General features: G+C 43.4%; 1 protein-coding gene across 2 annotated transcripts in view; it reads right to left on the bottom strand.

Annotated features, from left to right (window-relative positions):
* The window catches only part of rev3l (REV3 like, DNA directed polymerase zeta catalytic subunit), a 68317-nt gene that overhangs the window by 47744 nt on the left and 7303 nt on the right, over positions 1–13270 (bottom strand). The window lies entirely within an intron of this gene.

The following is a 13270-nucleotide window of genomic DNA, read 5'->3' as shown; positions in this document are numbered from 1 at the left end:
GCATTAGGAAGGAGGAGGAGGAGGCAGCATGATGGAGGAAGAGGCAGCCTGACTCTTGTCAGGACTTGTCAATACATGCAGAGACACGTTGCCCTGACAACCAAGACACGTTGCCCTGACAACCACTACGAGCTGATTGTTGACACTGGTCTCCAAACTGGAGCCTCCGAAGCAGGAAGAAACTTTCCCAGTACCAGTCTGCACTCTGACACGTCTGCCTGCTTTCCAGTAAGGTCTGTGAGATGGGAACACTGGGATGATCATCATCATCATCATCATCATCACCACCACCAGTAAACCTTCGCTGATCAGCTGATCAGAACTGTAACGATTAGTGATCAATCAGCTGATGAGCAGAGAGGAGTTCTGACTGACGGATCATTCAGACGAAACTTTATCACTTATTTTCACAAATTACTCAGAAAATAGTTTGAATTTTAATCTTTACATCAGAAAACAGAAAATCTTCTTCATCAAATACTTTTATAGAAAACTTCAAAAACAACAACTTCGATATTATTTCAGGTTATGAATGTCATTTAAAACTGAGATAGAAACGAGATTTCTAGACATAAAGATTCAGGATGATGTTCCACCAGCTTCTCTCCTGGTGACTTTTAGCAGCCGCGGATCAGAAACACGTCCATGCGACCGATTTACAACATCAGTCTGGTCTGATAAAATCCACTTTGGTAACGTGTTGGGAATCTGGTTCTGGTTTGTGTCAGTGGGTCGGTTCTGACATCTCAGCAGATTTAGGACCCATCTGCAGGTTGCTTTAGAAAGGAAAAAGGCTAACATGTTAGCATGGTCTCAGAGACGCTGGTTTCCGACTTACAGCTGTCAAACCCGGTCCGACAGCTGCTGACCTTTCAGAACTTCAGCCGTTTACAGAGTTACGGGTCTAACCGGTGCTGGAGGAGCACAGCAGACCGAAGCCCATTTCTGTTTCTGGGTTTCAGAAGATGGAGGGAACCCGACCCACCAAACTTCAGAAGAAGTCAGACCAGAATCCTAAATGTGCTGCGAGCTGGTTCCTCAGATTCTCCTAAAGATCCTTCATCATGTCAGTGAAACGCAGCTGATTCAGCTGATTCAGGTGAGACGATCCAGACAGAAGCTCCTTCCTCCTACAGAGCGACTGAGCTACAGACGGATTATCCTCAGTTCCGGTGCGGGACGCCATGACGCTTCGCAGAACTCCTCTGAGACGGGCATCCATGGCAGCAGAGCGGCGACAAACACACACACACACACACACACACACACACACACACACACACACACACACACACAGAGAGGGAGAGGCAGCCCACATTGGCTTCTGCTGCAGTTGCTAGGCAACAGCACTGGCAAAGCATAAAGCCCTCGACAGACGGCGGGAGACACAAGCAAGCGATTTTTTCCACCCGGCTGGTCAGAATGAGCGGCGGAGAGAGCCGAGGTGAGGACAGGACGACAGGAACGCCTGACAGGCGAGTCTGCAGAAAGGACCGACCCGCCTCTGCATGGGTCGGACGAGGACCGGTTCTGGAGTCACACGCCACAGATCTACGTTATTAATCTGCAGTGTTTAGATGTTGGCAGAGAAGCATGAACAGGCGAGCTGCAGGAGAACGAAACCGATCAGAACAAAGAACATCTGCAGCTGGATGATCAATCACCTGCTGCTGCAGGCGGAGCCTGCTCGCTCCTCACATTCTGTCACTTCACAAGCAGGAATTCCCACAATGCATTGCTGCGTGATGTCCTCAGACTCTTTTCCTCTGTTGTGCCACGATGGTGGAATGATCTCCCAAACTCTGTCCGCTCTGCAGAGTCCCTGTCTACTTTTAAGAACAAGCTGAAGACTCAGCTCTTCAAGGAGAACTTCAACACTTAGTTTAGCTGTATTTATTGGAAAGTTGGAGAACTTAGCCCAGTTCTTTGCAACAAGCTTCATGGTATTAAATCTTTGTATTATAACAGGGAGTAAACAACAACAAAAAAAAACAAACAAAAGAAATAAGATTGTAGCACTTCATGGAAGGATCTGCGTCCAACTGGACAGTCCACTTCCTCCTCCCTCTTGTACCTTCCTATGATGTCCTCTAATGTTTGATTTCGTGCTTCTCACTTATATGTAAGTCACTTTGGATAACGCGACTTACATATAAGTATTCTACAGTCATTTAGCTCTGCTAAATGACTGTAGAATAGCATAGAAATACACAGTAGTGTGTGTCTGTAAAACTACAAGAGGAAGAGAAGGGAACCCTGGAAATTAGTGTTTCTAATGGATACACTCCCATCATTAGCTGTGGAAATGAACTGCTGGAAAGGACAAAAGGATGAAACACACTGAAGAATCATAAGCAGGCGAATTAAAAAAGAACAAAAAAGTTCAAATTTTAAGGGTTAAAAGGGATAAAGAGAAAAGAAAATACACTTGTGTCCAACACAAAGAAATGAAGAAATAGGCCTGCAGTTGGAGTAAATATAAGCTCTAGGCTGTTTGCACAACAGACTCGCGCCACCGCCATCATCTGCACCAGAAGTTTCTTCAGGGCCGGGTTCTTCTTTATGACAACACAGATTCTCATTTGGTCCAGTTTGAGGGTGTGTTGCTGCCAGGACAGTCGGCTAGGCTCGCGATGTTTGGGGACTCGGTTCAGTTGGGCGGATCAGACGTTCTTCTGGACAAAGACTGCGTTCACACTGAAAGGAACCTGACCTTTTGAATAACATGTTCCACTCTCTGCCAGAGGCGGCGCTGCATCAAGAACCACTGAAAGAGAAGATAAAACAACCAACCGGTGAAGAAGAAAACTGGTTCATCTGTTGGTAATGCAGGACAACTGGATCCGATCAGGTCTTGGGTTGCTCAAATTTCTATCAGGACTTTTACAGAGTTCTTCCATTTAACCCATCCTCATCCACCCATCATCCCACATCAAGCAGCAACCTCCTGCGGTTAAAAGTCTATGTGGTATAAAACTGCAGTTCCCCCTTCATCCACTAGGGGCTGCAAAACAGAGCAAATCCCCATAGACTCCCATGTTAAAAAGACCAACTTCACAGTAGAAATAAACATGTTTACAGGAGAAATAAACATGTTTACAGCAGAAATAATAGGTTTAATAGGTCAGGTTTACCTTCATGACAACTGTGGGGGGGGGGGGGGGGGTTAATTTTTTTTCTAACTCGCCCGATTAAAAGTCATTTAATCTTGAAATTTGCCATATTTAGGGGTGTGTCCTTTTGATTGACAGGTACCCGATCTCCCGCTTCGAGTGTTGTGGAATATTTTATACTACTTTGATGGTACAGAGAGGACACAGCAATCGATGGCAAAAGGGACATTTGTTGCAGAGACTAACACAGCTTCAGTGTGGGACAAGGGAGGCCTCCCTTCAGAAGACCTCTGCTTATATTGGCTCATCTCTGTAGAGATACTTCTTTACATGGGAAGGCATGTCACAAGTTGCTAATTATAAACCGTCCAAGCTGACTGCTGTTGTTGATAGAGTCGCTATGTTACTGCAACAGATATCATTGTTTACCCGGTGCAGAAGTTGACCTTGGATCAAATCTAACTTCCACACAAGTAAGAAGAACGTAGAACGACCGCGGTTTTAAGCCGGTTGACAACGTGACTTAGCTTTAGCTCGCTTACCTCCGTTAGCTGATTAGCTGGGTTAGCTCTTAGCTACATGCAGCTCGGAGTTCACTCGATGTCCATCATCCACCATGACCCTCACAGCCCCCCTCTCAGCTCCACCTCTTTGCCCATATTTGTATTTTACGGGTGAGACGACACGCATGCCCCTGCCAAGATGGTGATGGTAGGAACCGCCCACCGAGCTTCAATTCAGCTCTTCAGAAACCTACAGATGACGTCACGGCGGCTCCGTCCATTTCTTTTTAAACAGTCAATGTCCCACATGTGCAATGTTTTGGTTGTGTTTACCCACAATGCCCTTTGTTTTGTAGCTAGCTCACAGCTAAGCTGCTATCAAATGGATTTTATCTAAATAAATGAACATGAACCAGATCAGCTGGACTAAAGAAAACCTCCATCAATACTGCATGAGATAGATAAACCCGTTCGGGGAGCCGGAGAGAACATCTGTGGTTGATGGAACGTGAATGCCAACCAGTCTGCTGTCCAGCCTGGATTTCATGACAGGAAACAGAATCAGCTCCCCAGAGGAGCCAGCTGGAGGACAGGCGACGAGTCCTTCCCAGACCTGTCTCTGGCCAGGGACACGGCAGAACCAGCCTCCTGAGCAGACAGGTTGATGCTGACCAGATGGAGACTTGGACAGATTAATCTGCCAGATCCTTATTTAGCACAACAGGAAAGGAAGCATCAATCTGTATGTAGGTAAAAAAGCTGATGTTGGCTGCAGCACGATGCTGGAAAGCCTGGCGGGAGACCGAGCAGGCCCAAGACTCTGGTGAGGAGGTAAAAAGTGTCAGGCCAAAAAAGGCTTTCTGGGAAAGGAAAATGAGAAATATCAGAGCATTACGGAGGAGGTTTAATACGTCTTCTGTTATCATTGTAAAATCCAGATCTAGCAGGACGACAATCCATCCAGTTTCAGCCAGATATTCTCCACGTAACGCAGCTGAATGGTGAGAGGAGGAACGAGGAGATGGGTGGTCAATGATCTCCAGTGGTGAGGTCCAGGGTATACGCAGGTATATTATGGAGTATACACACTTCTTTTTCAGTCAGCATTGAGTAAACTCACTTCTAAACTTCCTGTGATGCTGCTGGAAAACAAAGCAGCAAGTCTGCATGTTGGCTTTTCCTTCACTGTGGACAGAAAGAGAGACAAGAGCCGTTTTCAAACACACTGAAATCATAAAATGTTCCACAGATGTTGGCAGCTGGGATCATCATAACCATCGGCAGGTGGGACGTTGCCAGCGAGATTTCCACACGACTCACCGGAGCAACGGTACGTGCAGACCGGCCAAAAGTTTCTAGACTTCCTCCTTATCATGTCTGACGTTCATGTGTGGAAAAAGGTTAAGAGGAGAGGAAAAGAAAGAATTTCCAGCAGAAAACCCAGGAAAAACTCTGAACTACGACCCTTTATTCCAACATGACCTCAGCAAAACAGAAGACGGAGAGGTGGAAACATGCAGCAGAAATAAGAGGAGTGTCAGCAGGGGTCACGCAGGTCGAGCACTGCCTGAGGACAGCAGCAGGGCAGCACAGCATGAACACAGTCCTGCAGAATAGGAGGAGGAGGGATGAAGAGAGACCTGCACACAAAGGTCAACACATGATGAAATGAGGAGCTTTACTGGTGCAAGCTCTGCTAATTGTCTGGATGATGATGATGATGATTAAGATGATGATGAAGAATCCCTCCTCAAAAAGCAAACACAGTGGATCTCAATCGTAGCTCAGATTTATGGCGGAAAGGTGAAAAGAATCCATCCTGCAGAGCAGATTTAATGCTCACACCCACGTGTCCTGCAGACTAAAGAGGAGAGGGAGCATCCAGCTTGTTATCAGCCTGCATCTCTGATGGGATGGGGTTGCATTAGTGCCGATGGCGTGGGCAGCTTCCACATCTGGGAAGCTCCATCAATGCTGAAACATCTGCTCCCATCCAGACAACGTCTCTTTCAGGGAAGACCTTGCAGGTTTCAGCAGAAATCTGCTTGTATTCATGTTTCCCATTGTGCCCTGACGCTAGGGTTGGGCGATATGGCCGAAAAATAAAATCTCTGATTTTTTTAAAACCAAATCCGATTTCTGAATTTAATCTATTTTTTCCCCTCACTGTAAAAAAAAAAAAAAAATTACAAACGTCAAAAATTATTCTTTTTCAAAAATGCTTTTATTGCAGTCAGCGTAGGAGTTTACCTGAATTTAAAGTGCACCTAAACAAGCTGTTAAACAAGATTGTAAAAAGAGATGCCGGCGCTGTAAACATGATAAGTAACAACATGTTTTCACTGTGACAGTTTTTAACTTTTGATCATACATTTAAGAATAGGTCTCACTTGTGTAACTTATTTTTAAAAAAAAAAACAAAAACTAATAATAAATAAAAGTACCTCCTCTTGGAAGAAAAATAGTGATTCCTTTTAGAGTATTTTGACATTAAATAACCAAAACAATTTCCCACATTGGCAATGAGGGAATAAAAATGAATGTTTCTTTACACTTAACATGTGTTTCAAGAAAATTGACCTCTTTGATACAAAATACTATGTTTAAAAAATCCCAGAATATTATTAAAGCTATATTTCTAACATACATGTATTATTACATTCTTGCTGTTTTTTGTTTAATTTACACATTTTTGGCAAAAAGACGAGCCTGTCAGCTGCATCTGGGTTCAGACCGCTGTGGCATGTGACAATCCCCCCTCCCACACTGAAAACCCTGCATTTCCATCACACATAGAAACTTTGCAAAAAGTAAATATTGCCATAAAAACTGCTGCTGTAATAGTTTTTACGATCTCAAGAGGTGATTTTTCAAACATGTCAATACAGAACTATAATTCAAAAGTGTAATTTAAACACTTGTTTTGCGTTTACGTGTCCGCAGACGTGACGTGGGGGTCGTGACCAGTTAATTCCCGGTAAAGATGGCGCGGTGTGGAATAAACAACAGCGAATTTCAGTGTTTTAGGAAAGAAAATGAGGGAGAAAAGCTTTGAAAATACGAAGCAAATTCTCCGCAGCAAGTAGAAAAGCATAAAATAATGCTACGTGCCCACTTTGCATTACCGCAATTACGAAACATGATGCTAATGTGGTGAACATTGTTCAACGGAAACACCCGCAAATTACAACTGTTGATTGTCGAAACGTACAAATATCGTTTTTATTTTGCAACAAAATGTAATGGAAACGCAGAGGGGGCACTTCTTGTACGTTTCTAGCTGCCATGTTGTGTTTATGCGTTTCTGTGGAAACCAGCGGGAGCGTGCTGACGTCACTATAAGGTACGGAAGCCCAAAAGGTGCTGGCGGGGCAAAAAAAAAATCCTGATTTTCATAAAAATAAATCTTCATAAACAGCAAATTCGAATTAATCGCTTAAATCGATTAATCGCCCAGCCCTACCTGACGGCGTTGGAAGAGACGGTATTCTGCTTGTATTCATGTTTCCCATCGTGCCCTGACGGTAGGGCTGCACGACTCTGGATGAAATGAGAATCACGATTTTTTGGTTAGAACTGAGATCACAATTCTCTCACGATTTTTTTCCAGTATAAATATTTATTGCACGTATTACCGGCTTTGCAACAGCTGACACTGAATATAAAAACAGTAAATGTCTCTCTTGTCTTCTCTTAAACACACAACCTTTGAATAATTTTAATGGTATAATTTTTTAACAATACTTTTTCTGTGCATACGGTGATGAGAGGTTGGCATGTTTCTTTAAATATAAACACATGAAGCTAGAAACTTCACACAACAGTCCTTTGGTTTGATATTCTGTGCACCAGTGAGGATAAATCTTCATCATCCTCTTCTGGACTAAACATGTTGGGGCTCGGCTGCTGATTATTTGCTTGTTTCAGGTGAAATCTGTGAAAAATGGCAACAAATGATCCGTTTTCTTCTTTCTATCAATCTGCTAATGAAACTTTGGACTCGCTGACCAGTTCACCCCTCCCAGTTTGCCCACATCATTGACTGGGAAAGTGTTCAGGCATGCGTGTGGGGCTACCAAATAGATAGGGGGAAGGGTTTGGAGTGTATGGGGAGATGTGAGTTCCAAGAGGACAGCAGGGAACTGAGAGGGGCTTACACACACACTTACACACACACTTTGTAAATAGAGCCCTCCAGTGGGCTTTACTGGACCTCCTGTGGTTGCAGAAGAGGAGGCGGAGAGTGAAAAGACAGCAGCTCAGAGGTAAATGGTCCACTGGTCAGAAAACCCACTAAAACCAGCAGACATCTGTCTTCTGGCTGCGGAGTGAAGCATGAAACGACTCCGAGGTCGACTCCGCTTTGGTTGACTCAGGATGAGGTGGATCACGGTGGCTTCTCCAGCCCAAGCAGAAGAAATAAAATAATGCAGGTGTAGGTTATAATGTTAAGCACGTTAACTGTTTTCAGCCTGATTTACTGCCAGCAAGCTGAATGATGAGACACTTTCTGCTTCATGCTCCAACTAAACAAAGGAAAATCAGAGCATCTGTTTCAGCCTCCTCCTGTTTGGAATCTGAAAATCCATTCATTTCTCCGAGCAACGGGGCTGCAGCGCCTCCAAAAGAGCCGTGCTTCATCAGGTTAGGAGGAGAAAGGACATGTAGGTTTGAAAAGGATGCCAGTTCAAACCAGTTTATTCTGAAAACTGAATCTGTGTGTTTCAACAGCTTGAGCAGCGTGGGGAACGTGGTGTAACAGGACGCTGTTTGAGGGGGACTGTTTTCACTGTTGCACCACTAAACCTGCAGCAGAGCATCTGGAGACACAGTTTACATGGGAGTTTTAATTCCTGTTTAATTCCGAATAAAAGTTAATTCCGCTTTAAACTGATGAAAACCGACCATGTAAACACTTAATTATTGATGCTAAGTTTTTATTCGGAATTAAACTTAACTCCGATGTAGCAGCTGGTTTATTCACATTTTAATCCTGAACTATTTAATTCCTCTGTCATGTAAACCTTCATTCGCTCTAAGTTAACTCCGGTCGTTCTGAGCATGCTCGTTACCTTGTCCTGTCCCGATGACGCGCCTTGTTTTACCTCCCGTGTTTGGTGGTCTGTCTTTCTTCTCCTTCTCAGTTGCTGCAGAAAGTGAAGTAGTATGCTGGTGTTGAGCTGCTACTTCACATTTATAATAAAAATAGCGGCGAAACTGGTTCTTATTATGTAGTTTTTACAAGTTACGACTGAAAAGACGAGAAGCAGGGAGCCGACTTTGTTTATTTCTGGTATACGTCATACGTCATGTGCACCCTCTGTCCAATCAGAACCCTTCCCAACCCGCCGCTCTAAAGAGGAATTAAGTGAGGACGTGTTTCATGTAAACCTTCATTCAGAATTATTATTTTCATGTAAACTTGTAGAATAATACGTTAATTCCAAATTTTATCTCTAAATGAAAAAACACCACGTAACCGTGGCCAGCGAGTCGTGAAAGTGGACGGAGAAAGCTGAGAAAGTGAAGTTGAAGCAGACGTTGAAGAAGAAGAGGTTTGGCCATACTTCCTCCAGGCGTGGACCAAACCGCTGCTGAAGACGATGTCCAGATAAAATCTGATTCACTGCTAGCATGAATGTCTGGAACTAACATCAGCACCCTCCTCATCCTCAGGTCAAACTAAAAAAGATGGAGGACACTCCAGCCAGATGTCACTGGTAGACATGAAGAAGAAAAGAGGATAATTATCACAGTCACCATCCAAAAGGACACAGATCTGGTTCTGATCAGTTCTCAGGTGAAACATGGTTTCAGAAAGACTAAGAGCATGTTCACATCAGTCTTTCTGATCCGGATCCGAGTCTGTTTGCTCGGAAAGTCCGATTTGTTTGGGGAAATGTGAACGCACCAAACAAATTCTGATTCGGACCAAAGAAGTGGACTTGGTTCTCCTACAAACGCAGGTCTCGGTTCATTTCAAGCGGACCATTGACGTAGCATTGCATTGTGGGTAAATCCATAGAGATGGCGTTAAGGGTCCTCTGCCTCGTCTGGTGTTCATACTGCATCCATTGTTGCAGTGGATTTCTGCTGTATACTTGCATAAGACACAATAAAAACCCAAAACAGCCATAGTTTGGTCTCCATGTTTAACTGGCAGGTGGAGGAAACAGAGTTTTCTTCTTCACGCCGGTCTGGTCCTCTCTTCTGCTGAATACCAGTGCAGCGCCACCTCTGGTGGGAATGGGAAGATATTATTCTAATGGTTTGGCTGGTTTGACCAAAGTTCAGCGTGAACACGATATTGGTCCCCATGGATACACCCCCCTACAGCTGGGCTCAGTCCCCAACCGGACCGAGTCTAGCGGACTGTCCTGATGGGAATACACCCTCAGAAAGACTGAAAAAGCTGAAATAAAACCATCCTCTGCAGACTGACTCCAGCTGACACAACAGGCTGCAGCTTGCATGGATAAAATCAGGATGTTTAGTAGAGGTGGGAAAATCAAATCGAAAATCAAAGACAGGATTTTTTTGTTTCACAATTTTAAAATCCTTTTGTTTTTTTGTTAAAAAAATGTTTGGGTTTTTTTTTCAATTAAATAAAATTATTCCTCTATAAAATTTTTGTCATTTTTATTGGTTTTATTGATCTTTTCACTTGTTTTCTTGGGCATTATAGCAGAATGATGATCTGGCTGCTGGGTTGTTTTCTCCCAACTGAAATCACAAAAAGAAGTTTAAAAAAAAAAAAAAACACTTATTTTTTTAATCTACAAAAATCATCAATATTGAGGAATTTTGAGAATTGCAATTTAAATCAAATCAGCACCCAAAAAATCGTAATCGAATTGAATCGAGACAAAAGCCTATCGTCACAGCCCTCATGTTCAGGAAGGTTTCTGCTGAAACTTTGTTCATCTGCATGAGTAGACATGCTCTCCTGGAAAACACGAGTCTACGGAGTAAAACACAAAATCCAAGAGGATAAAACACACCTCATATGATCCTCGTGCAGCACACGCCTGACAGGACTTCATGTTTTTCCCAATCCTAGAACCTTCTCATAAACCGGCGACGAGCATCAGTCGGGAAGAGAAACAACCATCCTGTTGCTGTTCACGCTGGAGCTCAGTCACATCAAACACACACACACACACACACACACACGCACACACACACACAGCCATTTTATACAGCAGAGCTTCTTCCCCTTCTTGCTGTAAATGAATCGATGGGATTAGAAAGTGATCAGAAAGTCTGCAGTCGCTGCTGCAGCTGTAGGAGAAGCTCTACAGCGTTTAGCAGGAACTTTATCTCTAGTTAATGAATTCCTTTACCTGAACAAACACTCTGCAGCCAACGCGTGCAGGCAGATCAAATAAAACCCAGAGCTTCAGAAGGAGGACGGAGAAATGTGATGACTTGTGATTAAATCTGCAGCTCGGCTTTGATATGAAAGCATAGCGAACACAACCAGCAGCTGTTTTCCTTCAACAGGCAAAGACTACAGGTATTATAAGTTCCTTTGAAATAAAAGGAGGTCACAATACTTCGGTGGAAGATTTACCCAGAGCCACAGAGGAGAACTTGATTGCTTTGTTTGGCTTTATAAGTACCACTCACACAGGCCTCATTAACATCCACACTGAATGGAAACAGCCTCCCCCGCCTCAGCAATGATTCACATTTTCCTGCCCTGCCAAGTCCTCCTTTTCTCCTTCAACAAGGTCTTAATCGGCCATGAAACCCAGCAGTTTTATCCTGCAGCGGAAGCAGCAGCCCCGGGGGAGCACAGAGGGAAGTCTCCGACTCCCCCAGGCCCAGTTCGGCCTGCAGGAGAAGACGGGAAGCTCCTGACACCAAGCGGAGGATCCCACACCAGCCAACACCACCGACCACACAGCAGCACATCACAGCGCTGCTAAAGTCACGGCCGAGAAGGAAACCTGAACAAACCCAGCTCAACCGGGGCTTTTTCTCACAACTGCTCAGGAAATACTGATTTATTTAACTGGAATATGGAGAAAATATCCAGTTTGCTCCGATTCTACAAGCACCAAACTTATAACCGGATGTTTCCAGGCTGAATTACAGAGAACTAAATGTTTTCTATGAACTGAACTAAATGCAAACAGGCACTGTGATGGACTGGTGGCTGTCCAGGGTGTCCTGGTAGCCGCAGGGATGGGCGCCAGGGTTGTCTGTTTGTGTTCAAGATAACTCAGAAAGTTATGGATAGATTTTCATTAACTTCTCTGGAGTTGTTGGAAATGTGAAAAGAAAGAAGTGTTTTAATTTTGGTGGACCTTGTTTACCTACAAAACAGGCTTTTCTAGATGTAAATAATCATTTCAATGCAATTCTTCGAAAATTAAGATGTTAAAATATTATATTCATTTTGTTTCTCTTTTGAGGCAAATTCTGTACAGCTTGGATATGACACTATAGCTAAGTTTGAATGTTTCAGAGTAAATTAGTAGTAAGCTGTTATAGGGCTGGGCGATATGACCTTTTAGTAATATCCCGATATTTTTATGGCATGTCACGATATACGATATATATCTCGATATTTACCTCAGCCTTGAATTAATGCTTTGGTGCATACAATCACATCAGTAAGATGATTTTGTGTCTCCATTAAAACATAATTATTCATACTGCATTAAGATATGCTGATTTTAAACATTCATGCCAAAAGGATGAAATTGTAACGAAGCAAACTGATCAAAACCGTATTTATTGAACAGTTAAAGCAGCGGCAGAAACATGTCATTTTAAAACAAAATAAAGTGACTTTGCATGATGTAATAAATGCAACGTATGAAAATAGGTGCTCTAGGGGGGACTTTTCAAATGATGAACTATTATAAGGCTTTGCTTTATAGACACGTTTTTGAGTTGTCGTGTATTTTTTTTTAAATCGCAGAGTTTAGCGTAGAAATCAGTCTTATAATCCAGGCAGAATGTCTTCGTATCGTCTCCAATAAACGGCTTCAGCCAGCTTTTAATTCAGGATTTGATTCCCACTCCTTTCTGTACTTTCTAGAGACATGAGGAGCCAGATAAATATGCTTGTGTCACACACACAGTGGATGAGGTGAGTAAGTGACAGAGGCTGTGAATGTAATCAAATAGAATTAATTATTTCTGCGTGACGTGAAAAACTTTGTAATTTACGTCCCACTCTGTAATCCAGAGCGGGATCAGTGGCGGATTTGGCTGTTCATTGTGACTGTAGGTGGAGTCGTGCAGGTGTCCTCTCTGCTCCTCTGACTGGCTGCAGCTGCAGCCGGAGCGACTGAGTGCTTTAGGACGGGGAGAGACTCTCCTTCTGACAATAACTTTACAATATGCGCTTTAAAGTCACGTAGCACGTAGCTCACGTTATGTACGTAACGAGGTGCGCTTGCTTTAACTCTCTGTGCAAAGCGGTGCAGAGTCGAGGAGGAGGGAGGAAACCCCCCCACAGCTAAAAACACCTGCGTGACAACAGGATACTTGAATATGATGAATATAGGCATTTTCTATATTCGCACAGAGGACTAGCCACGATTTCTCCAGTATACTCGATATATCGCCCAGGCCTAAGCTGTTAAGCTTAAATTTAATATTCAACTGGTTCAGGAGTCGTTCTTTTAACTTACTAAA

This window comes from Telmatherina bonti, assembly GCF_933228915.1.
Source record: "Telmatherina bonti genome assembly, chromosome: 16".
Taxonomy (NCBI): Eukaryota; Metazoa; Chordata; class Actinopteri; order Atheriniformes; family Telmatherinidae; genus Telmatherina; species Telmatherina bonti.
The sequence above is the reverse complement of the archived record's forward strand: the minus strand, read 5'-3'. Positions and strand labels throughout refer to the sequence as shown.